The sequence below is a fragment of the Phyllobates terribilis genome, unplaced genomic scaffold (assembly GCF_046119375.1).
Source record: "Phyllobates terribilis strain yellow unplaced genomic scaffold, ASM4611937v1 Scaffold_108__1_contigs__length_5656254, whole genome shotgun sequence".
Lineage (NCBI taxonomy): Eukaryota > Metazoa > Chordata > Amphibia > Anura > Dendrobatidae > Phyllobates > Phyllobates terribilis.
Window position 1 is genome coordinate 1,924,134 of NW_027362868.1, and position 23,515 is coordinate 1,947,648.

At 45.1% G+C, this 23,515-nt stretch overlaps 18 non-coding genes across 18 annotated transcripts; all 18 read left to right on the plus strand.

Annotated features, from left to right (window-relative positions):
* The first annotated feature begins 10 nt into the window (after nt 1-10).
* LOC141199378 (U2 spliceosomal RNA) lies at nt 11-201 on the plus strand. The gene has a single exon (XR_012271132.1). It is a non-coding gene; the product is annotated as a U2 spliceosomal RNA (small nuclear RNA).
* A 1,120-nt stretch (nt 202-1,321) lies between these two features.
* On the plus strand, nt 1,322-1,512 carry LOC141199379 (U2 spliceosomal RNA). The gene has a single exon (XR_012271133.1). It is a non-coding gene; the product is annotated as a U2 spliceosomal RNA (small nuclear RNA).
* Nucleotides 1,513-2,633: 1,121 nt separating this feature from the next.
* Nucleotides 2,634-2,824, plus strand: LOC141200430 (U2 spliceosomal RNA). The gene has a single exon (XR_012272151.1). It is a non-coding gene; the product is annotated as a U2 spliceosomal RNA (small nuclear RNA).
* Nucleotides 2,825-3,946: 1,122 nt separating this feature from the next.
* On the plus strand, nt 3,947-4,137 carry LOC141200610 (U2 spliceosomal RNA). The gene has a single exon (XR_012272326.1). It is a non-coding gene; the product is annotated as a U2 spliceosomal RNA (small nuclear RNA).
* A 1,121-nt stretch (nt 4,138-5,258) lies between these two features.
* LOC141199380 (U2 spliceosomal RNA) lies at nt 5,259-5,449 on the plus strand. Its single transcript, XR_012271134.1, has one exon. It is a non-coding gene; the product is annotated as a U2 spliceosomal RNA (small nuclear RNA).
* Nucleotides 5,450-6,569: 1,120 nt separating this feature from the next.
* Nucleotides 6,570-6,760, plus strand: LOC141199382 (U2 spliceosomal RNA). Its single transcript, XR_012271136.1, has one exon. It is a non-coding gene; the product is annotated as a U2 spliceosomal RNA (small nuclear RNA).
* A 1,124-nt stretch (nt 6,761-7,884) lies between these two features.
* On the plus strand, nt 7,885-8,075 carry LOC141199383 (U2 spliceosomal RNA). The gene has a single exon (XR_012271137.1). It is a non-coding gene; the product is annotated as a U2 spliceosomal RNA (small nuclear RNA).
* A 1,121-nt stretch (nt 8,076-9,196) lies between these two features.
* Nucleotides 9,197-9,387, plus strand: LOC141199384 (U2 spliceosomal RNA). The gene has a single exon (XR_012271138.1). It is a non-coding gene; the product is annotated as a U2 spliceosomal RNA (small nuclear RNA).
* Nucleotides 9,388-10,510: 1,123 nt separating this feature from the next.
* Nucleotides 10,511-10,701, plus strand: LOC141199385 (U2 spliceosomal RNA). Its single transcript, XR_012271139.1, has one exon. It is a non-coding gene; the product is annotated as a U2 spliceosomal RNA (small nuclear RNA).
* A 1,121-nt stretch (nt 10,702-11,822) lies between these two features.
* On the plus strand, nt 11,823-12,013 carry LOC141199386 (U2 spliceosomal RNA). Its single transcript, XR_012271140.1, has one exon. It is a non-coding gene; the product is annotated as a U2 spliceosomal RNA (small nuclear RNA).
* A 1,121-nt stretch (nt 12,014-13,134) lies between these two features.
* Nucleotides 13,135-13,325, plus strand: LOC141199388 (U2 spliceosomal RNA). Its single transcript, XR_012271142.1, has one exon. It is a non-coding gene; the product is annotated as a U2 spliceosomal RNA (small nuclear RNA).
* Nucleotides 13,326-14,446: 1,121 nt separating this feature from the next.
* LOC141199389 (U2 spliceosomal RNA) lies at nt 14,447-14,637 on the plus strand. The gene has a single exon (XR_012271143.1). It is a non-coding gene; the product is annotated as a U2 spliceosomal RNA (small nuclear RNA).
* A 1,122-nt stretch (nt 14,638-15,759) lies between these two features.
* Nucleotides 15,760-15,950, plus strand: LOC141199390 (U2 spliceosomal RNA). Its single transcript, XR_012271144.1, has one exon. It is a non-coding gene; the product is annotated as a U2 spliceosomal RNA (small nuclear RNA).
* Nucleotides 15,951-17,072: 1,122 nt separating this feature from the next.
* LOC141200611 (U2 spliceosomal RNA) lies at nt 17,073-17,263 on the plus strand. Its single transcript, XR_012272327.1, has one exon. It is a non-coding gene; the product is annotated as a U2 spliceosomal RNA (small nuclear RNA).
* Nucleotides 17,264-18,386: 1,123 nt separating this feature from the next.
* Nucleotides 18,387-18,577, plus strand: LOC141199391 (U2 spliceosomal RNA). The gene has a single exon (XR_012271145.1). It is a non-coding gene; the product is annotated as a U2 spliceosomal RNA (small nuclear RNA).
* A 1,122-nt stretch (nt 18,578-19,699) lies between these two features.
* On the plus strand, nt 19,700-19,890 carry LOC141200269 (U2 spliceosomal RNA). Its single transcript, XR_012271994.1, has one exon. It is a non-coding gene; the product is annotated as a U2 spliceosomal RNA (small nuclear RNA).
* A 1,126-nt stretch (nt 19,891-21,016) lies between these two features.
* On the plus strand, nt 21,017-21,207 carry LOC141199392 (U2 spliceosomal RNA). Its single transcript, XR_012271146.1, has one exon. It is a non-coding gene; the product is annotated as a U2 spliceosomal RNA (small nuclear RNA).
* Nucleotides 21,208-22,331: 1,124 nt separating this feature from the next.
* On the plus strand, nt 22,332-22,522 carry LOC141199394 (U2 spliceosomal RNA). The gene has a single exon (XR_012271148.1). It is a non-coding gene; the product is annotated as a U2 spliceosomal RNA (small nuclear RNA).
* The last annotated feature ends 993 nt before the right edge of the window (nt 22,523-23,515 follow it).

Genomic DNA, 23,515 nt, shown 5'->3' on the forward strand with positions numbered 1-23,515 from the left:
AATTCTGGTTATCGCTTCTCGGCCTTTTGGCTAAGATCAAGTGTAGTATCTGTTCTTATCAGTTTAATATCTGATACGTCCCCTATCTGGGGACCATATATTAAATGGATTTTTAGAACAGGGAGATGGAAAAAGAGCTTGCTCTGTCCACTCCACGCATTGACCTGGTATTGCAGTATCTCCAGGACCGGTGCACCCCTTCTTTAATGCAGTTTCTAAAATCAGAAAGAATTGAATTCAATGCTTTTTGTTCATTTTGCTTGTTTGTCGGATTTTGGGATGGACTCTTTGGCTTTGCTTTTCTTCTCCTCATTGGATTTTTCATGTTAAAAGTTGCAGAAGCCAGATGACAAGCTCATTTTGGTTCAACTTCAGCAACTGTGCATTGCATTGCCATGTAATGTAATGTAATGCAATGCTATCTATCTAGCTCTCCCTCTATACTTCCTTTTGGATAAACAGACATATTAGGCAAGCATTTTGGAGCTTTCACCTAAATAACTACAGGTGGTGAGATAAGCTGCACAATATAATTGACCTTTCAGTATATTGTTGCACACACACCATCTATTTAGCAAATGCCCTTGTTATCAACAGCAGCCTTTTAAACTCACCTGAGCTAACAGGTATGTGAGCTGGTTACTCTGCTGCGCTTAAAATTTCTTTTTTGGTTTGCTACAATGCCTTTTCTGAAACGTTGTCTCCCTCTGCTGGAACACTGACTTCTTTCATTTAATGCCTGCAGACTATAAAAGAGAAACCAACCCAAAAAGTTTGGATGATTAGTCTGTGGCATTCTTTTAAACTGTTGCTTATGGCGGTCTCTGTGAGCTTCTCAGTGACATTCAGCCATCCAGGTATCCCGCCTGCAGTAGACGGAATGTGGCAATGGAACGCTGGCTGCGCGTGTCATAATAGGCTCTGAGCCTTTATATACCTGCGCACAGCAGCAGCCACCTTCAGTCTGCTGCTGGACAGCCAGCAGCAGCAGCAGCAGGAGAGGTAATTAATCAGCAACCCTCCTGCTAAGGGTAGACAGCTGCTCGTTCCACCCCCCCCCCGCCTTAATTGGTTCTCCTCCCTTCCAACGGTGTTGAGGCGGGTGGGAACAGCCAGGGGTTGAGGGTACTGTGCTAAAAGAGGTGGAGTTATGCAGATCTAAAACGCGTGGATTGCAGCAGCAGCAAGCCGAAAAGTGCAGGCATGTGAGGGATCTAGAGGTTGACAGCATGTCTTCTTAACGGGAGTCCAGGTGGCCATCTCCACAAATGGACTTTTCAGAATCCTTGGGTGGCACCGTAGTCGGAAACCAATTCTGGTTATCGCTTCTCGGCCTTTTGGCTAAGATCAAGTGTAGTATCTGTTCTTATCAGTTTAATATCTGATACGTCCCCTATCTGGGGACCATATATTAAATGGATTTTTAGAACAGGGAGATGGAAAAAGAGCTTGCTCTGTCCACTCCACGCATTGACCTGGTATTGCAGTATCTCCAGGACCGGTGCACCCCTTCTTTAATGCAGTTTCTAAAATCAGAAAGAATTGAATTCAATGCTTTTTGTTCATTTTGCTTGTTTGTCGGATTTTGGGATGGACTCTTTGGCTTTGCTTTTCTTCTCCTCATTGGATTTTTCATGTTAAAAGTTGCAGAAGCCAGATGACAAGCTCATTTTGGTTCAACTTCAGCAACTGTGCATTGCATTGCCATGTAATGTAATGTAATGCAATGCTATCTATCTAGCTCTCCCTCTATACTTCCTTTTGGATAAACAGACATATTAGGCAAGCATTTTGGAGCTTTCACCTAAATAACTACAGGTGGTGAGATAAGCTGCACAATATAATTGACCTTTCAGTATATTGTTGCACACACACCATCTATTTAGCAAATGCCCTTGTTATCAACAGCAGCCTTTTAAACTCACCTGAGCTAACAGGTATGTGAGCTGGTTACTCTGCTGCGCTTAAAATTTCTTTTTTGGTTTGCTACAATGCCTTTTCTGAAACGTTGTCTCCCTCTGCTGGAACACTGACTTCTTTCATTTAATGCCTGCAGACTATAAAAGAGAAACCAACCCAAAAAGTTTGGTTGATTAGTCTGTGGCATTCTTTTAAACTGTTGCTTATGGCGGTCTCTGTGAGCTTCTCAGTGACATTCAGCCATCCAGGTATCCCGCCTGCAGTAGACGGAATGTGGCAATGGAACGCTGGCTGCGCGTGTCATAATAGGCTCTGAGCCTTTATATACCTGCGCACAGCAGCAGCCACCTTCAGTCTGCTGCTGGACAGCCAGCAGCAGCAGCAGCAGGAGAGGTAATTAATCAGCAACCCTCCTGCTAAGGGTAGACAGCTGCTCGTTCCACCCCCCCCCCCGCCTTAATTGGTTCTCCTCCCTTCCAACGGTGTTGAGGCGGGTGGGAACAGCCGGGGGTTGAGGGTACTGTGCTAAAAGAGGTGGAGTTATGCAGATCTAAAACGCGTGGATTGCAGCAGCAGCAAGCCGAAAAGTGCAGGCATGTGAGGGATCTAGAGGTTGACAGCATGTCTTCTTAACGGGAGTCCAGGTGGCCATCTCCACAAATAGACTTTTCAGAATCCTTGGGTGGCACCGTAGTCGGAAACCAATTCTGGTTATCGCTTCTCGGCCTTTTGGCTAAGATCAAGTGTAGTATCTGTTCTTATCAGTTTAATATCTGATACGTCCCCTATCTGGGGACCATATATTAAATGGATTTTTAGAACAGGGAGATGGAAAAAGAGCTTGCTCTGTCCACTCCACGCATTGATCTGGTATTGCAGTATCTCCAGGACCGGTGCACCCCTTCTTTAATGCAGTTTCTAAAATCAGAAAGAATTGAATTCAATGCTTTTTGTTCATTTTGCTTGTTTGTCGGATTTTGGGATGGACTCTTTGGCTTTGCTTTTCTTCTCCTCATTGGATTTTTCATGTTAAAAGTTGCAGAAGCCAGATGACAAGCTCATTTTGGTTCAACTTCAGCAACTGTGCATTGCATTGCCATGTAATGTAATGTAATGCAATGCTATCTATCTAGCTCTCCCTCTATACTTCCTTTTGGATAAACAGACATATTAGGCAAGCATTTTGGAGCTTTCACCTAAATAACTACAGGTGGTGAGATAAGCTGCACAATATAATTGACCTTTCAGTATATTGTTGCACACACACCATCTATTTAGCAAATGCCCTTGTTATCAACAGCAGCCTTTTAAACTCACCTGAGCTAACAGGTATGTGAGCTGGTTACTCTGCTGCGCTTAAAATTTCTTTTTTGGTTTGCTACAATGCCTTTTCTGAAACGTTGTCTCCCTCTGCTGGAACACTGACTTCTTTCATTTAATGCCTGCAGACTATAAAAGAGAAACCAACCCAAAAAGTTTGGTTGATTAGTCTGTGGCATTCTTTTAAACTGTTGCTTATGGCGGTCTCTGTGAGCTTCTCAGTGACATTCAGCCATCCAGGTATCCCGCCTGCAGTAGACGGAATGTGGCAATGGAACGCTGGCTGCGCGTGTCATAATAGGCTCTGAGCCTTTATATACCTGCGCACAGCAGCAGCCACCTTCAGTCTGCTGCTGGACAGCCAGCAGCAGCAGCAGCAGGAGAGGTAATTAATCAGCAACCCTCCTGCTAAGGGTAGACAGCTGCTCGTTCCACCCCTCCCCCCCGCCTTAATTGGTTCTCCTCCCTTCCAACGGTGTTGAGGCGGGTGGGAACAGCCGGGGGTTGAGGGTACTGTGCTAAAAGAGGTGGAGTTATGCAGATCTAAAACGCGTGGATTGCAGCAGCAGCAAGCCGAAAAGTGCAGGCATGTGAGGGATCTAGAGGTTGACAGCATGTCTTCTTAACGGGAGTCCAGGTGGCCATCTCCACAAATGGACTTTTCAGAATCCTTGGGTGGCACCGTAGTCGGAAACCAATTCTGGTTATCGCTTCTCGGTCTTTTGGCTAAGATCAAGTGTAGTATCTGTTCTTATCAGTTTAATATCTGATACGTCCCCTATCTGGGGACCATATATTAAATGGATTTTTAGAACAGGGAGATGGAAAAAGAGCTTGCTCTGTCCACTCCACGCATTGACCTGGTATTGCAGTATCTCCAGGACCGGTGCACCCCTTCTTTAATGCAGTTTCTAAAATCAGAAAGAATTGAATTCAATGCTTTTTGTTCATTTTGCTTGTTTGTCGGATTTTGGGATGGACTCTTTGGCTTTGCTTTTCTTCTCCTCATTGGATTTTTCATGTTAAAAGTTGCAGAAGCCAGATGACAAGCTCATTTTGGTTCAACTTCAGCAACTGTGCATTGCATTGCCATGTAATGTAATGTAATGCAATGCTATCTATCTAGCTCTCCCTCTATATTTCCTTTTGGATAAACAGACATATTAGACAAGCATTTTGGAGCTTTCACCTAAATAACTACAGGTGGTGAGATAAGCTGCACAATATAATTGACCTTTCAGTATATTGTTGCACACACACCATCTATTTAGCAAATGCCCTTGTTATCAACAGCAGCCTTTTAAACTCACCTGAGCTAACAGGTATGTGAGCTGGTTACTCTGCTGCGCTTAAAATTTCTTTTTTGGTTTGCTACAATGCCTTTTCTGAAACGTTGTCTCCCTCTGCTGGAACACTGACTTCTTTCATTTAATGCCTGCAGACTATAAAAGAGAAACCAACCCAAAAAGTTTGGTTGATTAGTCTGTGGCATTCTTTTAAACTGTTGCTTATGGCGGTCTCTGTGAGCTTCTCAGTGACATTCAGCCATCCAGGTATCCCGCCTGCAGTAGACGGAATGTGGCAATGGAACGCTGTCTGCGCGTGTCATAATAGGCTCTGAGCCTTTATATACCTGCGCACAGCAGCAGCCACCTTCAGTCTGCTGCTGGACAGCCAGCAGCAGCAGCAGCAGGAGAGGTAATTAATCAGCAACCCTCCTGCTAAGGGTAGACAGCTGCTCGTTCCACCCCCCCCCCCGCCTTAATTGGTTCTCCTCCCTTCCAACGGTGTTGAGGCGGGTGGGAACAGCCGGGGGTTGAGGGTACTGTGCTAAAAGAGGTGGAGTTATGCAGATCTAAAACGCGTGGATTGCAGCAGCAGCAAGCCGAAAAGTGCAGGCATGTGAGGGATCTAGAGGTTGACAGCATGTCTTCTTAACGGGAGTCCAGGTGGCCATCTCCACAAATGGACTTTTCAGAATCCTTGGGTGGCACCGTAGTCGGAAACCAATTCTGGTTATCGCTTCTCGGCCTTTTGGCTAAGATCAAGTGTAGTATCTGTTCTTATCAGTTTAATATCTGATACGTCCCCTATCTGGGGACCATATATTAAATGGATTTTTAGAACAGGGAGATGGAAAAAGAGCTTGCTCTGTCCACTCCACGCATTGACCTGGTATTGCAGTATCTCCAGGACCGGTGCACCCCTTCTTTAATGCAGTTTCTAAAATCAGAAAGAATTGAATTCAATGCTTTTTGTTCATTTTGCTTGTTTGTCGGATTTTGGGATGGACTCTTTGGCTTTGCTTTTCTTCTCCTCATTGGATTTTTCATGTTAAAAGTTGCAGAAGCCAGATGACAAGCTCATTTTGGTTCAACTTCAGCAACTGTGCATTGCATTGCCATGTAATGTAATGTAATGCAATGCTATCTATCTAGCTCTCCCTCTATACTTCCTTTTGGATAAACAGACATATTAGGCAAGCATTTTGGAGCTTTCACCTAAATAACTACAGGTGGTGAGATAAGCTGCACAATATAATTGACCTTTCAGTATATTGTTGCACACACACCATCTATTTAGCAAATGCCCTTGTTATCAACAGCAGCCTTTTAAACTCACCTGAGCTAACAGGTATGTGAGCTGGTTACTCTGCTGCGCTTAAAATTTCTTTTTTGGTTTGCTACAATGCCTTTTCTGAAACGTTGTCTCCCTCTGCTGGAACACTGACTTCTTTCATTTAATGCCTGCAGACTATAAAAGAGAAACCAACCCAAAAAGTTTGGTTGATTAGTCTGTGGCATTCTTTTAAACTGTTGCTTATGGCGGTCTCTGTGAGTTCTCAGTGACATTCAGCCATCCAGGTATCCCGCCTGCAGTAGACGGAATGTGGCAATGGAACGCTGGCTGCGCGTGTCATAATAGGCTCTGAGCCTTTATATACCTGCGCACAGCAGCAGCCACCTTCAGTCTGCTGCTGGACAGCCAGCAGCAGCAGCAGCAGGAGAGGTAATTAATCAGCAACCCTCCTGCTAAGGGTAGACAGCTGCTCGTTCCACCCCCCCCCCCGCCTTAATTGGTTCTCCTCCCTTCCAACGGTGTTGAGGCGGGTGGGAACAGCCGGGGGTTGAGGGTACTGTGCTAAAAGAGGTGGAGTTATGCAGATCTAAAACGCGTGGATTGCAGCAGCAGCAAGCCGAAAAGTGCAGGCATGTGAGGGATCTAGAGGTTGACAGCATGTCTTCTTAACGGGAGTCCAGGTGGCCATCTCCACAAATGGACTTTTCAGAATCCTTGGGTGGCACCGTAGTCGGAAACCAATTCTGGTTATCGCTTCTCGGCCTTTTGGCTAAGATCAAGTGTAGTATCTGTTCTTATCAGTTTAATATCTGATACGTCCCCTATCTGGGGACCATATATTAAATGGATTTTTAGAACAGGGAGATGGAAAAAGAGCTTGCTCTGTCCACTCCACGCATTGACCTGGTATTGCAGTATCTCCAGGACCGGTGCACCCCTTCTTTAATGCAGTTTCTAAAATCAGAAAGAATTGAATTCAATGCTTTTTGTTCATTTTGCTTGTTTGTCGGATTTTGGGATGGACTCTTTGGCTTTGCTTTTCTTCTCCTCATTGGATTTTTCATGTTAAAAGTTGCAGAAGCCAGATGACAAGCTCATTTTGGTTCAACTTCAGCAACTGTGCATTGCATTGCCATGTAATGTAATGTAATGCAATGCTATCTATCTAGCTCTCCCTCTATACTTCCTTTTGGATAAACAGACATATTAGGCAAGCATTTTGGAGCTTTCACCTAAATAACTACAGGTGGTGAGATAAGCTGCACAATATAATTGACCTTTCAGTATATTGTTGCACACACACCATCTATTTAGCAAATGCCCTTGTTATCAACAGCAGCCTTTTAAACTCACCTGAGCTAACAGGTATGTGAGCTGGTTACTCTGCTGCGCTTAAAATTTCTTTTTTGGTTTGCTACAATGCCTTTTCTGAAACGTTGTCTCCCTCTGCTGGAACACTGACTTCTTTCATTTAATGCCTGCAGACTATAAAAGAGAAACCAACCCAAAAAGTTTGGTTGATTAGTCTGTGGCATTCTTTTAAACTGTTGCTTATGGCGGTCTCTGTGAGCTTCTCAGTGACATTCAGCCATCCAGGTATCCCGCCTGCAGTAGACGGAATGTGGCAATGGAACGCTGGCTGCGCGTGTCATAATAGGCTCTGAGCCTTTATATACCTGCGCACAGCAGCAGCCACCTTCAGTCTGCTGCTGGACAGCCAGCAGCAGCAGCAGCAGGAGAGGTAATTAATCAGCAACCCTCCTGCTAAGGGTAGACAGCTGCTCGTTCCACCCCCCCCCCCCCCGCCTTAATTGGTTCTCCTCCCTTCCAACGGTGTTGAGGCGGGTGGGAACAGCCGGGGGTTGAGGGTACTGTGCTAAAAGAGGTGGAGTTATGCAGATCTAAAACGCGTGGATTGCAGCAGCAGCAAGCCGAAAAGTGCAGGCATGTGAGGGATCTAGAGGTTGACAGCATGTCTTCTTAACGGGAGTCCAGGTGGCCATCTCCACAAATGGACTTTTCAGAATCCTTGGGTGGCACCGTAGTCGGAAACCAATTCTGGTTATCGCTTCTCGGCCTTTTGGCTAAGATCAAGTGTAGTATCTGTTCTTATCAGTTTAATATCTGATACGTCCCCTATCTGGGGACCATATATTAAATGGATTTTTAGAACAGGGAGATGGAAAAAGAGCTTGCTCTGTCCACTCCACGCATTGACCTGGTATTGCAGTATCTCCAGGACCGGTGCACCCCTTCTTTAATGCAGTTTCTAAAATCAGAAAGAATTGAATTCAATGCTTTTTGTTCATTTTGCTTGTTTGTCGGATTTTGGGATGGACTCTTTGGCTTTGCTTTTCTTCTCCTCATTGGATTTTTCATGTTAAAAGTTGCAGAAGCCAGATGACAAGCTCATTTTGGTTCAACTTCAGCAACTGTGCATTGCATTGCCATGTAATGTAATGTAATGCAATGCTATCTATCTAGCTCTCCCTCTATACTTCCTTTTGGATAAACAGACATATTAGGCAAGCATTTTGGAGCTTTCACCTAAATAACTACAGGTGGTGAGATAAGCTGCACAATATAATTGACCTTTCAGTATATTGTTGCACACACACCATCTATTTAGCAAATGCCCTTGTTATCAACAGCAGCCTTTTAAACTCACCTGAGCTAACAGGTATGTGAGCTGGTTACTCTGCTGCGCTTAAAATTTCTTTTTTGGTTTGCTACAATGCCTTTTCTGAAACGTTGTCTCCCTCTGCTGGAACACTGACTTCTTTCATTTAATGCCTGCAGACTATAAAAGAGAAACCAACCCAAAAAGTTTGGTTGATTAGTCTGTGGCATTCTTTTAAACTGTTGCTTATGGCGGTCTCTGTGAGCTTCTCAGTGACATTCAGCCATCCAGGTATCCCGCCTGCAGTAGACGGAATGTGGCAATGGAACGCTGGCTGCGCGTGTCATAATAGGCTCTGAGCCTTTATATACCTGCGCACAGCAGCAGCCACCTTCAGTCTGCTGCTGGACAGCCAGCAGCAGCAGCAGCAGGAGAGGTAATTAATCAGCAACCCTCCTGCTAAGGGTAGACAGCTGCTCGTTCCACCCCCCCCCCCGCCTTAATTGGTTCTCCTCCCTTCCAACGGTGTTGAGGCGGGTGGGAACAGCCGGGGGTTGAGGGTACTGTGCTAAAAGAGGTGGAGTTATGCAGATCTAAAACGCGTGGATTGCAGCAGCAGCAAGCCGAAAAGTGCAGGCATGTGAGGGATCTAGAGGTTGACAGCATGTCTTCTTAACGGGAGTCCAGGTGGCCATCTCCACAAATGGACTTTTCAGAATCCTTGGGTGGCACCGTAGTCGGAAACCAATTCTGGTTATCGCTTCTCGGCCTTTTGGCTAAGATCAAGTGTAGTATCTGTTCTTATCAGTTTAATATCTGATACGTCCCCTATCTGGGGACCATATATTAAATGGATTTTTAGAACAGGGAGATGGAAAAAGAGCTTGCTCTGTCCACTCCACGCATTGACCTGGTATTGCAGTATCTCCAGGACCGGTGCACCCCTTCTTTAATGCAGTTTCTAAAATCAGAAAGAATTGAATTCAATGCTTTTTGTTCATTTTGCTTGTTTGTCGGATTTTGGGATGGACTCTTTGGCTTTGCTTTTCTTCTCCTCATTGGATTTTTCATGTTAAAAGTTGCAGAAGCCAGATTACAAGCTCATTTTGGTTCAACTTCAGCAACTGTGCATTGCATTGCCATGTAATGTAATGTAATGCAATGCTATCTATCTAGCTCTCCCTCTATACTTCCTTTTGGATAAACAGACATATTAGGCAAGCATTTTGGAGCTTTCACCTAAATAACTACAGGTGGTGAGATAAGCTGCACAATATAATTGACCTTTCAGTATATTGTTGCACACACACCATCTATTTAGCAAATGCCCTTGTTATCAACAGCAGCCTTTTAAACTCACCTGAGCTAACAGGTATGTGAGCTGGTTACTCTGCTGCGCTTAAAATTTCTTTTTTGGTTTGCTACAATGCCTTTTCTGAAACGTTGTCTCCCTCTGCTGGAACACTGACTTCTTTCATTTAATGCCTGCAGACTATAAAAGAGAAACCAACCCAAAAAGTTTGGTTGATTAGTCTGTGGCATTCTTTTAAACTGTTGCTTATGGCGGTCTCTGTGAGCTTCTCAGTGACATTCAGCCATCCAGGTATCCCGCCTGCAGTAGACGGAATGTGGCAATGGAACGCTGGCTGCGCGTGTCATAATAGGCTCTGAGCCTTTATATACCTGCGCACAGCAGCAGCCACCTTCAGTCTGCTGCTGGACAGCCAGCAGCAGCAGCAGCAGGAGAGGTAATTAATCAGCAACCCTCCTGCTAAGGGTAGACAGCTGCTCGTTCCACCCCCCCCCCCCCGCCTTAATTGGTTCTCCTCCCTTCCAACGGTGTTGAGGCGGGTGGGAACAGCCGGGGGTTGAGGGTACTGTGCTAAAAGAGGTGGAGTTATGCAGATCTAAAACGCGTGGATTGCAGCAGCAGCAAGCCGAAAAGTGCAGGCATGTGAGGGATCTAGAGGTTGACAGCATGTCTTCTTAACGGGAGTCCAGGTGGCCATCTCCACAAATGGACTTTTCAGAATCCTTGGGTGGCACCGTAGTCGGAAACCAATTCTGGTTATCGCTTCTCGGCCTTTTGGCTAAGATCAAGTGTAGTATCTGTTCTTATCAGTTTAATATCTGATACGTCCCCTATCTGGGGACCATATATTAAATGGATTTTTAGAACAGGGAGATGGAAAAAGAGCTTGCTCTGTCCACTCCACGCATTGACCTGGTATTGCAGTATCTCCAGGACCGGTGCACCCCTTCTTTAATGCAGTTTCTAAAATCAGAAAGAATTGAATTCAATGCTTTTTGTTCATTTTGCTTGTTTGTCGGATTTTGGGATGGACTCTTTGGCTTTGCTTTTCTTCTCCTCATTGGATTTTTCATGTTAAAAGTTGCAGAAGCCAGATGACAAGCTCATTTTGGTTCAACTTCAGCAACTGTGCATTGCATTGCCATGTAATGTAATGTAATGCAATGCTATCTATCTAGCTCTCCCTCTATACTTCCTTTTGGATAAACAGACATATTAGGCAAGCATTTTGGAGCTTTCACCTAAATAACTACAGGTGGTGAGATAAGCTGCACAATATAATTGACCTTTCAGTATATTGTTGCACACACACCATCTATTTAGCAAATGCCCTTGTTATCAACAGCAGCCTTTTAAACTCACCTGAGCTAACAGGTATGTGAGCTGGTTACTCTGCTGCGCTTAAAATTTCTTTTTTGGTTTGCTACAATGCCTTTTCTGAAACGTTGTCTCCCTCTGCTGGAACACTGACTTCTTTCATTTAATGCCTGCAGACTATAAAAGAGAAACCAACCCAAAAAGTTTGGTTGATTAGTCTGTGGCATTCTTTTAAACTGTTGCTTATGGCGGTCTCTGTGAGCTTCTCAGTGACATTCAGCCATCCAGGTATCCCGCCTGCAGTAGACGGAATGTGGCAATGGAACGCTGGCTGCGCGTGTCATAATAGGCTCTGAGCCTTTATATACCTGCGCACAGCAGCAGCCACCTTCAGTCTGCTGCTGGACAGCCAGCAGCAGCAGCAGCAGGAGAGGTAATTAATCAGCAACCCTCCTGCTAAGGGTAGACAGCTGCTCGTTCCACCCCCCCCCCCGCCTTAATTGGTTCTCCTCCCTTCCAACGGTGTTGAGGCGGGTGGGAACAGCCGGGGGTTGAGGGTACTGTGCTAAAAGAGGTGGAGTTATGCAGATCTAAAACGCGTGGATTGCAGCAGCAGCAAGCCGAAAAGTGCAGGCATGTGAGGGATCTAGAGGTTGACAGCATGTCTTCTTAACGGGAGTCCAGGTGGCCATCTCCACAAATGGACTTTTCAGAATCCTTGGGTGGCACCGTAGTCGGAAACCAATTCTGGTTATCGCTTCTCGGCCTTTTGGCTAAGATCAAGTGTAGTATCTGTTCTTATCAGTTTAATATCTGATACGTCCCCTATCTGGGGACCATATATTAAATGGATTTTTAGAACAGGGAGATGGAAAAAGAGCTTGCTCTGTCCACTCCACGCATTGACCTGGTATTGCAGTATCTCCAGGACCGGTGCACCCCTTCTTTAATGCAGTTTCTAAAATCAGAAAGAATTGAATTCAATGCTTTTTGTTCATTTTGCTTGTTTGTCGGATTTTGGGATGGACTCTTTGGCTTTGCTTTTCTTCTCCTCATTGGATTTTTCATGTTAAAAGTTGCAGAAGCCAGATGACAAGCTCATTTTGGTTCAACTTCAGCAACTGTGCATTGCATTGCCATGTAATGTAATGTAATGCAATGCTATCTATCTAGCTCTCCCTCTATACTTCCTTTTGGATAAACAGACATATTAGGCAAGCATTTTGGAGCTTTCACCTAAATAACTACAGGTGGTGAGATAAGCTGCACAATATAATTGACCTTTCAGTATATTGTTGCACACACACCATCTATTTAGCAAATGCCCTTGTTATCAACAGCAGCCTTTTAAACTCACCTGAGCTAACAGGTATGTGAGCTGGTTACTCTGCTGCGCTTAAAATTTCTTTTTTGGTTTGCTACAATGCCTTTTCTGAAACGTTGTCTCCCTCTGCTGGAACACTGACTTCTTTCATTTAATGCCTGCAGACTATAAAAGAGAAACCAACCCAAAAAGTTTGGTTGATTAGTCTGTGGCATTCTTTTAAACTGTTGCTTATGGCGGTCTCTGTGAGCTTCTCAGTGACATTCAGCCATCCAGGTATCCCGCCTGCAGTAGACGGAATGTGGCAATGGAACGCTGGCTGCGCGTGTCATAATAGGCTCTGAGCCTTTATATACCTGCGCACAGCAGCAGCCACCTTCAGTCTGCTGCTGGACAGCCAGCAGCAGCTGCAGCAGGAGAGGTAATTAATCAGCAACCCTCCTGCTAAGGGTAGACAGCTGCTCGTTCCACCCCCCCCCCCGCCTTAATTGGTTCTCCTCCCTTCCAACGGTGTTGAGGCGGGTGGGAACAGCCGGGGGTTGAGGGTACTGTGCTAAAAGAGGTGGAGTTATGCAGATCTAAAACGCGTGGATTGCAGCAGCAGCAAGCCGAAAAGTGCAGGCATGTGAGGGATCTAGAGGTTGACAGCATGTCTTCTTAACGGGAGTCCAGGTGGCCATCTCCACAAATAGACTTTTCAGAATCCTTGGGTGGCACCGTAGTCGGAAACCAATTCTGGTTATCGCTTCTCGGCCTTTTGGCTAAGATCAAGTGTAGTATCTGTTCTTATCAGTTTAATATCTGATACGTCCCCTATCTGGGGACCATATATTAAATGGATTTTTAGAACAGGGAGATGGAAAAAGAGCTTGCTCTGTCCACTCCACGCATTGACCTGGTATTGCAGTATCTCCAGGACCGGTGCACCCCTTCTTTAATGCAGTTTCTAAAATCAGAAAGAATTGAATTCAATGCTTTTTGTTCATTTTGCTTGTTTGTCGGATTTTGGGATGGACTCTTTGGCTTTGCTTTTCTTCTCCTCATTGGATTTTTCATGTTAAAAGTTGCAGAAGCCAGATGACAAGCTCATTTTGGTTCAACTTCAGGAACTGTGCATTGCATTGCCATGTAATGTAATGTAATGCAATGCTATTTATCTAGCTCTCCCTCTATACTTCCTTTTGGATAAACAGACATATTAGGCAAGCATTTTGGAGCTTTCACCTAAATAACTACAGGTGGTGAGATAAGCTGCACAATATAATTGACCTTTCAGTATATTGTTGCACACACACCATCTATTTAGCAAATGCCCTTGTTATCAACAGCAGCCTTTTAAACTCACCTGAGCTAACAGGTATGTGAGCTGGTTACTCTGCTGCGCTTAAAATTTCTTTTTTGGTTTGCTACAATGCCTTTTCTGAAACGTTGTCTCCCTCTGCTGGAACACTGACTTCTTTCATTTAATGCCTGCAGACTATAAAAGAGAAACCAACCCAAAAAGTTTGGTTGATTAGTCTGTGGCATTCTTTTAAACTGTTGCTTATGGCGGTCTCTGTGAGCTTCTCAGTGACATTCAGCCATCCAGGTATCCCGCCTGCAGTAGACGGAATGTGGCAATGGAACGCTGGCTGCGCGTGTCATAATAGGCTCTGAGCCTTTATATACCTGCGCACAGCAGCAGCCACCTTCAGTCTGCTGCTGGACAGCCAGCAGCAGCAGCAGCAGGAGAGGTAATTAATCAGCAACCCTCCTGCTAAGGGTAGACAGCTGCTCGTTCCACCCCCCCCCCCGCCTTAATTGGTTCTCCTCCCTTCCAACGGTGTTGAGGCGGGTGGGAACAGCCGGGGGTTGAGGGTACTGTGCTAAAAGAGGTGGAGTTATGCAGATCTAAAACGCGTGGATTGCAGCAGCAGCAAGCCGAAAAGTGCAGGCATGTGAGGGATCTAGAGATTGACAGCATGTCTTCTTAACGGGAGTCCAGGTGGCCATCTCCACAAATGGACTTTTCAGAATCCTTGGGTGGCACCGTAGTCGGAAACCAATTCTGGTTATCGCTTCTCGGCCTTTTGGCTAAGATCAAGTGTAGTATCTGTTCTTATCAGTTTAATATCTGATACGTCCCCTATCTGGGGACCATATATTAAATGGATTTTTAGAACAGGGAGATGGAAAAAGAGCTTGCTCTGTCCACTCCACGCATTGACCTGGTATTGCAGTATCTCCAGGACCGGTGCACCCCTTCTTTAATGCAGTTTCTAAAATCAGAAAGAATTGAATTCAATGCTTTTTGTTCATTTTGCTTGTTTGTCGGATTTTGGGATGGACTCTTTGGCTTTGCTTTTCTTCTCCTCATTGGATTTTTCATGTTAAAAGTTGCAGAAGCCAGATGACAAGCTCATTTTGGTTCAACTTCAGCAACTGTGCATTGCATTGCCATGTAATGTAATGTAATGCAATGCTATCTATCTAGCTCTCCCTCTATACTTCCTTTTGGATAAACAGACATATTAGGCAAGCATTTTGGAGCTTTCACCTAAATAACTACAGGTGGTGAGATAAGCTGCACAATATAATTGACCTTTCAGTATATTGTTGCACACACACCATCTATTTAGCAAATGCCCTTGTTATCAACAGCAGCCTTTTAAACTCACCTGAGCTAACAGGTATGTGAGCTGGTTACTCTGCTGCGCTTAAAATTTCTTTTTTGGTTTGCTACAATGCCTTTTCTGAAACGTTGTCTCCCTCTGCTGGAACACTGACTTCTTTCATTTAATGCCTGCAGACTATAAAAGAGAAACCAACCCAAAAAGTTTGGTTGATTAGTCTGTGGCATTCTTTTAAACTGTTGCTTATGGCGGTCTCTGTGAGCTTCTCAGTGACATTCAGCCATCCAGGTATCCCGCCTGCAGTAGACGGAATGTGGCAATGGAACGCTGGCTGCGCGTGTCATAATAGGCTCTGAGCCTTTATATACCTGCGCACAGCAGCAGCCACCTTCAGTCTGCTGCTGGACAGCCAGCAGCAGCAGCAGCAGGAGAGGTAATTAATCAGCAACCCTCCTGCTAAGGGTAGACAGCTGCTCGTTCCACCCCCCCCCCCCGCCTTAATTGGTTCTCCTCCCTTCCAACGGTGTTGAGGCGGGTGGGAACAGCTGGGGGTTGAGGGTACTGTGCTAAAAGAGGTGGAGTTATGCAGATCTAAAACGCGTGGATTGCAGCAGCAGCAAGCCGAAAAGTGCAGGCATGTGAGGGATCTAGAGGTTGACAGCATGTCTTCTTAACGGGAGTCCAGGTGGCCATCTCCACAAATGGACTTTTCAGAATCCTTGGGTGGCACCGTAGTCGGAAACCAATTCTGGTTATCGCTTCTCGGCCTTTTGGCTAAGATCAAGTGTAGTATCTGTTCTTATCAGTTTAATATCTGATACGTCCCCTATCTGGGGACCATATATTAAATGGATTTTTAGAACAGGGAGATGGAAAAAGAGCTTGCTCTGTCCACTCCACGCATTGACCTGGTATTGCAGTATCTCCAGGACCGGTGCACCCCTTCTTTAATGCAGTTTCTAAAATCAGAAAGAATTGAATTCAATGCTTTTTGTTCATTTTGCTTGTTTGTCGGATTTTGGGATGGACTCTTTGGCTTTGCTTTTCTTCTCCTCATTGGATTTTTCATGTTAAAAGTTGCAGAAGCCAGATGACAAGCTCATTTTGGTTCAACTTCAGCAACTGTGCATTGCATTGCCATGTAATGTAATGTAATGCAATGCTATCTATCTAGCTCTCCCTCTATACTTCCTTTTGGATAAACAGACATATTAGGCAAGCATTTTGGAGCTTTCACCTAAATAACTACAGGTGGTGAGATAAGCTGCACAATATAATTGACCTTTCAGTATATTGTTGCACACACACCATCTATTTAGCAAATGCCCTTGTTATCAACAGCAGCCTTTTAAACTCACCTGAGCTAACAGGTATGTGAGCTGGTTACTCTGCTGCGCTTAAAATTTCTTTTTTGGTTTGCTACAATGCCTTTTCTGAAACGTTGTCTCCCTCTGCTGGAACACTGACTTCTTTCATTTAATGCCTGCAGACTATAAAAGAGAAACCAACCCAAAAAGTTTGGTTGATTAGTCTGTGGCATTCTTTTAAACTGTTGCTTATGGCGGTCTCTGTGAGCTTCTCAGTGACATTCAGCCATCCAGGTATCCCGCCTGCAGTAGACAGAATGTGGCAATGGAACGCTGGCTGCGCGTGTCATAATAGGCTCTGAGCCTTTATATACCTGCGCACAGCAGCAGCCACCTTCAGTCTGCTGCTGGACAGCCAGCAGCAGCAGCAGCAGGAGAGGTAATTAATCAGCAACCCTCCTGCTAAGGGTAGACAGCTGCTCGTTCCACCCCTCCCCCCCGCCTTAATTGGTTCTCCTCCCTTCCAACGGTGTTGAGGCGGGTGGGAACAGCCGGGGGTTGAGGGTACTGTGCTAAAAGAGGTGGAGTTATGCAGATCTAAAACGCGTGGATTGCAGCAGCAGCAAGCCGAAAAGTGCAGGCATGTGAGGGATCTAGAGGTTGACAGCATGTCTTCTTAACGGGAGTCCAGGTGGCCATCTCCACAAATGGACTTTTCAGAATCCTTGGGTGGCACCGTAGTCGGAAACCAATTCTGGTTATCGCTTCTCGGTCTTTTGGCTAAGATCAAGTGTAGTATCTGTTCTTATCAGTTTAATATCTGATACGTCCCCTATCTGGGGACCATATATTAAATGGATTTTTAGAACAGGGAGATGGAAAAAGAGCTTGCTCTGTCCACTCCACGCATTGACCTGGTATTGCAGTATCTCCAGGACCGGTGCACCCCTTCTTTAATGCAGTTTCTAAAATCAGAAAGAATTGAATTCAATGCTTTTTGTTCATTTTGCTTGTTTGTCGGATTTTGGGATGGACTCTTTGGCTTTGCTTTTCTTCTCCTCATTGGATTTTTCATGTTAAAAGTTGCAGAAGCCAGATGACAAGCTCATTTTGGTTCAACTTCAGCAACTGTGCATTGCATTGCCATGTAATGTAATGTAATGCAATGCTATCTATCTAGCTCTCCCTCTATACTTCCTTTTGGATAAACAGACATATTAGGCAAGCATTTTGGAGCTTTCACCTAAATAACTACAGGTGGTGAGATAAGCTGCACAATATAATTGACCTTTCAGTATATTGTTGCACACACACCATCTATTTAGCAAATGCCCTTGTTATCAACAGCAGCCTTTTAAACTCACCTGAGCTAACAGGTATGTGAGCTGGTTACTCTGCTGCGCTTAAAATTTCTTTTTTGGTTTGCTACAATGCCTTTTCTGAAACGTTGTCTCCCTCTGCTGGAACACTGACTTCTTTCATTTAATGCCTGCAGACTATAAAAGAGAAACCAACCCAAAAAGTTTGGTTGATTAGTCTGTGGCATTCTTTTAAACTGTTGCTTATGGCGGTCTCTGTGAGCTTCTCAGTGACATTCAGCCATCCAGGTATCCCGCCTGCAGTAGACGGAATGTGGCAATGGAACGCTGTCTGCGCGTGTCATAATAGGCTCTGAGCCTTTATATACCTGCGCACAGCAGCAGCCACCTTCAGTCTGCTGCTGGACAGCCAGCAGCAGCAGCAGCAGGAGAGGTAATTAATCAGCAACCCTCCTGCTAAGGGTAGACAGCTGCTCGTTCCACCCCCCCCCCCCCGCCTTAATTGGTTCTCCTCCCTTCCAACGGTGTTGAGGCGGGTGGGAACAGCCGGGGGTTGAGGGTACTGTGCTAAAAGAGGTGGAGTTATGCAGATCTAAAACGCGTGGATTGCAGCAGCAGCAAGCCGAAAAGTGCAGGCATGTGAGGGATCTAGAGGTTGACAGCATGTCTTCTTAACGGGAGTCCAGGTGGCCATCTCCACAAATGGACTTTTCAGAATCCTTGGGTGGCACCGTAGTCGGAAACCAATTCTGGTTATCGCTTCTCGGCCTTTTGGCTAAGATCAAGTGTAGTATCTGTTCTTATCAGTTTAATATCTGATACGTCCCCTATCTGGGGACCATATATTAAATGGATTTTTAGAACAGGGAGATGGAAAAAGAGCTTGCTCTGTCCACTCCACGCATTGACCTGGTATTGCAGTATCTCCAGGACCGGTGCACCCCTTCTTTAATGCAGTTTCTAAAATCAGAAAGAATTGAATTCAATGCTTTTTGTTCATTTTGCTTGTTTGTCGGATTTTGGGATGGACTCTTTGGCTTTGCTTTTCTTCTCCTCATTGGATTTTTCATGTTAAAAGTTGCAGAAGCCAGATGACAAGCTCATTTTGGTTCAACTTCAGCAACTGTGCATTGCATTGCCATGTAATGTAATGTAATGCAATGCTATCTATCTAGCTCTCCCTCTATACTTCCTTTTGGATAAACAGACATATTAGGCAAGCATTTTGGAGCTTTCACCTAAATAACTACAGGTGGTGAGATAAGCTGCACAATATAATTGACCTTTCAGTATATTGTTGCACACACACCATCTATTTAGCAAATGCCCTTGTTATCAACAGCAGCCTTTTAAACTCACCTGAGCTAACAGGTATGTGAGCTGGTTACTCTGCTGCGCTTAAAATTTCTTTTTTGGTTTGCTACAATGCCTTTTCTGAAACGTTGTCTCCCTCTGCTGGAACACTGACTTCTTTCATTTAATGCCTGCAGACTATAAAAGAGAAACCAACCCAAAAAGTTTGGTTGATTAGTCTGTGGCATTCTTTTAAACTGTTGCTTATGGCGGTCTCTGTGAGCTTCTCAGTGACATTCAGCCATCCAGGTATCCCGCCTGCAGTAGACGGAATGTGGCAATGGAACGCTGGCTGCGCGTGTCATAATAGGCTCTGAGCCTTTATATACCTGCGCACAGCAGCAGCCACCTTCAGTCTGCTGCTGGACAGCCAGCAGCAGCAGCAGCAGGAGAGGTAATTAATCAGCAACCCTCCTGCTAAGGGTAGACAGCTGCTCGTTCCACCCCCCCCCCCCGCCTTAATTGGTTCTCCTCCCTTCCAACGGTGTTAAGGCGGGTGGGAACAGCCGGGGGTTGAGGGTACTGTGCTAAAAGAGGTGGAGTTATGCAGATCTAAAACGCGTGGATTGCAGCAGCAGCAAGCCGAAAAGTGCAGGCATGTGAGGGATCTAGAGGTTGACAGCATGTCTTCTTAACGGGAGTCCAGGTGGCCATCTCCACAAATGGACTTTTCAGAATCCTTGGGTGGCACCGTAGTCGGAAACCAATTCTGGTTATCGCTTCTCGGCCTTTTGGCTAAGATCAAGTGTAGTATCTGTTCTTATCAGTTTAATATCTGATACGTCCCCTATCTGGGGACCATATATTAAATGGATTTTTAGAACAGGGAGATGGAAAAAGAGCTTGCTCTGTCCACTCCATGCATTGACCTGGTATTGCAGTATCTCCAGGACCGGTGCACCCCTTCTTTAATGCAGTTTCTAAAATCAGAAAGAATTGAATTCAATGCTTTTTGTTCATTTTGCTTGTTTGTCGGATTTTGGGATGGACTCTTTGGCTTTGCTTTTCTTCTCCTCATTGGATTTTTCATGTTAAAAGTTGCAGAAGCCAGATGACAAGCTCATTTTGGTTCAACTTCAGCAACTGTGCATTGCATTGCCATGTAATGTAATGTAATGCAATGCTATCTATCTAGCTCTCCCTCTATACTTCCTTTTGGATAAACAGACATATTAGGCAAGCATTTTGGAGCTTTCACCTAAATAACTACAGGTGGTGAGATAAGCTGCACAATATAATTGACCTTTCAGTATATTGTTGCACACACACCATCTATTTAGCAAATGCCCTTGTTATCAACAGCAGCCTTTTAAACTCACCTGAGCTAACAGGTATGTGAGCTGGTTACTCTGCTGCGCTTAAAATTTCTTTTTTGGTTTGCTACAATGCCTTTTCTGAAACGTTGTCTCCCTCTGCTGGAACACTGACTTCTTTCATTTAATGCCTGCAGACTATAAAAGAGAAACCAACCCAAAAAGTTTGGTTGATTAGTCTGTGGCATTCTTTTAAACTGTTGCTTATGGCGGTCTCTGTGAGCTTCTCAGTGACATTCAGCCATCCAGGTATCCCGCCTGCAGTAGACGGAATGTGGCAATGGAACGCTGGCTGCGCGTGTCATAATAGGCTCTGAGCCTTTATATACCTGCGCACAGCAGCAGCCACCTTCAGTCTGCTGCTGGACAGCCAGCAGCAGCAGCAGCAGGAGAGGTAATTAATCAGCAACCCTCCTGCTAAGGGTAGACAGCTGCTCGTTCCACCCCCCCCCCCCCCCCGCCTTAATTGGTTCTCCTCCCTTCCAACGGTGTTAAGGCGGGTGGGAACAGCCGGGGGTTGAGGGTACTGTGCTAAAAGAGGTGGAGTTATGCAGATCTAAAACGCGTGGATTGCAGCAGCAGCAAGCCGAAAAGTGCAGGCATGTGAGGGATCTAGAGGTTGACAGCATGTCTTCTTAACGGGAGTCCAGGTGGCCATCTCCACAAATGGACTTTTCAGAATCCTTGGGTGGCACCGTAGTCGGAAACCAATTCTGGTTATCGCTTCTCGGCCTTTTGGCTAAGATCAAGTGTAGTATCTGTTCTTATCAGTTTAATATCTGATACGTCCCCTATCTGGGGACCATATATTAAATGGATTTTTAGAACAGGGAGATGGAAAAAGAGCTTGCTCTGTCCACTCCACGCATTGACCTGGTATTGCAGTATCTCCAGGACCGGTGCACCCCTTCTTTAATGCAGTTTCTAAAATCAGAAAGAATTGAATTCAATGCTTTTTGTTCATTTTGCTTGTTTGTCGGATTTTGGGATGGACTCTTTGGCTTTGCTTTTCTTCTCCTCATTGGATTTTTCATGTTAAAAGTTGCAGAAGCCAGATGACAAGCTCATTTTGGTTCAACTTCAGCAACTGTGCATTGCATTGCCATGTAATGTAATGTAATGCAATGCTATCTATCTAGCTCTCCCTCTATACTTCCTTTTGGATAAACAGACATATTAGGCAAGCATTTTGGAGCTTTCACCTAAATAACTACAGGTGGTGAGATAAGCTGCACAATATAATTGACCTTTCAGTATATTGTTGCACACACACCATCTATTTAGCAAATGCCCTTGTTATCAACAGCAGCCTTTTAAACTCACCTGAGCTAACAGGTATGTGAGCTGGTTACTCTGCTGCGCTTAAAATTTCTTTTTTGGTTTGCTACAATGCCTTTTCTGAAACGTTGTCTCCCTCTGCTGGAACACTGACTTCTTTCATTTAATGCCTGCAGACTATAAAAGAGAAACCAACCCAAAAAGTTTGGTTGATTAGTCTGTGGCATTCTTTTAAACTGTTGCTTATGGCGGTCTCTGTGAGCTTCTCAGTGACATTCAGCCATCCAGGTATCCCGCCTGCAGTAGACGGAATGTGGCAATGGAACGCTGTCTGCGCGTGTCATAATAGGCTCTGAGCCTTTATATACCTGCGCACAGCAGCAGCCACCTTCAGTCTGCTGCTGGACAGCCAGCAGCAGCAGCAGCAGGAGAGGTAATTAATCAGCAACCCTCCTGCTAAGGGTAGACAGCTGCTCGTTCCACCCCCCCCCCCCCCGCCTTAATTGGTTCTCCTCCCTTCCAACGGTGTTGAGGCGGGTGGGAACAGCCGGGGGTTGAGGGTACTGTGCTAAAAGAGGTGGAGTTATGCAGATCTAAAACGCGTGGATTGCAGCAGCAGCAAGCCGAAAAGTGCAGGCATGTGAGGGATCTAGAGGTTGACAGCATGTCTTCTTAACGGGAGTCCAGGTGGCCATCTCCACAAATGGACTTTTCAGAATCCTTGGGTGGCACCGTAGTCGGAAACCAATTCTGGTTATCGCTTCTCGGCCTTTTGGCTAAGATCAAGTGTAGTATCTGTTCTTATCAGTTTAATATCTGATACGTCCCCTATCTGGGGACCATATATTAAATGGATTTTTAGAACAGGGAGATGGAAAAAGAGCTTGCTCTGTCCACTCCACGCATTGACCTGGTATTGCAGTATCTCCAGGACCGGTGCACCCCTTCTTTAATGCAGTTTCTAAAATCAGAAAAAATTGAATTTAATGCTTTTTGTTCATTTTGCTTGTTTGTCGGATTTTGGGATGGACTCTTTGGCTTTGCTTTTCTTCTCCTCATTGGATTTTTCATGTTAAAAGTTGCAGAAGCCAGATGACAAGCTCATTTTGGTTCAACTTCAGCAACTGTGCATTGCATTGCCATGTAATGTAATGTAATGCAATGCTATCTATCTAGCTCTCCCTCTATACTTCCTTTTGGATAAACAGACATATTAGGCAAGCATTTTGGAGCTTTCACCTAAATAACTACAGGTGGTGAGATAAGCTGCACAATATAATTGACCTTTCAGTATATTGTTGCACACACACCATCTATTTAGCAAATGCCCTTGTTATCAACAGCAGCCTTTTAAACTCACCTGAGCTAACAGGTATGTGAGCTGGTTACTCTGCTGCGCTTAAAATTTCTTTTTTGGTTTGCTACAATGCCTTTTCTGAAACGTTGTCTCCCTCTGCTGGAACACTGACTTCTTTCATTTAATGCCTGCAGACTATAAAAGAGAAACCAACCCAAAAAGTTTGGTTGATTAGTCTGTGGCATTCTTTTAAACTGTTGCTTATGGCGGTCTCTGTGAGCTTCTCAGTGACATTCAGCCATCCAGGTATCCCGCCTGCAGTAGACGGAATGTGGCAATGGAACGCTGGCTGCGCGTGTCATAATAGGCTCTGAGCCTTTATATACCTGCGCACAGCAGCAGCCACCTTCAGTCTGCTGCTGGACAGCCAGCAGCAGCAGCAGCAGGAGAGGTAATTAATCAGCAACCCTCCTGCTAAGGGTAGACAGCTGCTCGTTCCACCCCCCCCCCCCCGCCTTAATTGGTTCTCCTCCCTTCCAACGGTGTTAAGGCGGGTGGGAACAGCCGGGGGTTGAGGGTACTGTGCTAAAAGAGGTGGAGTTATGCAGATCTAAAACGCGTGGATTGCAGCAGCAGCAAGCCG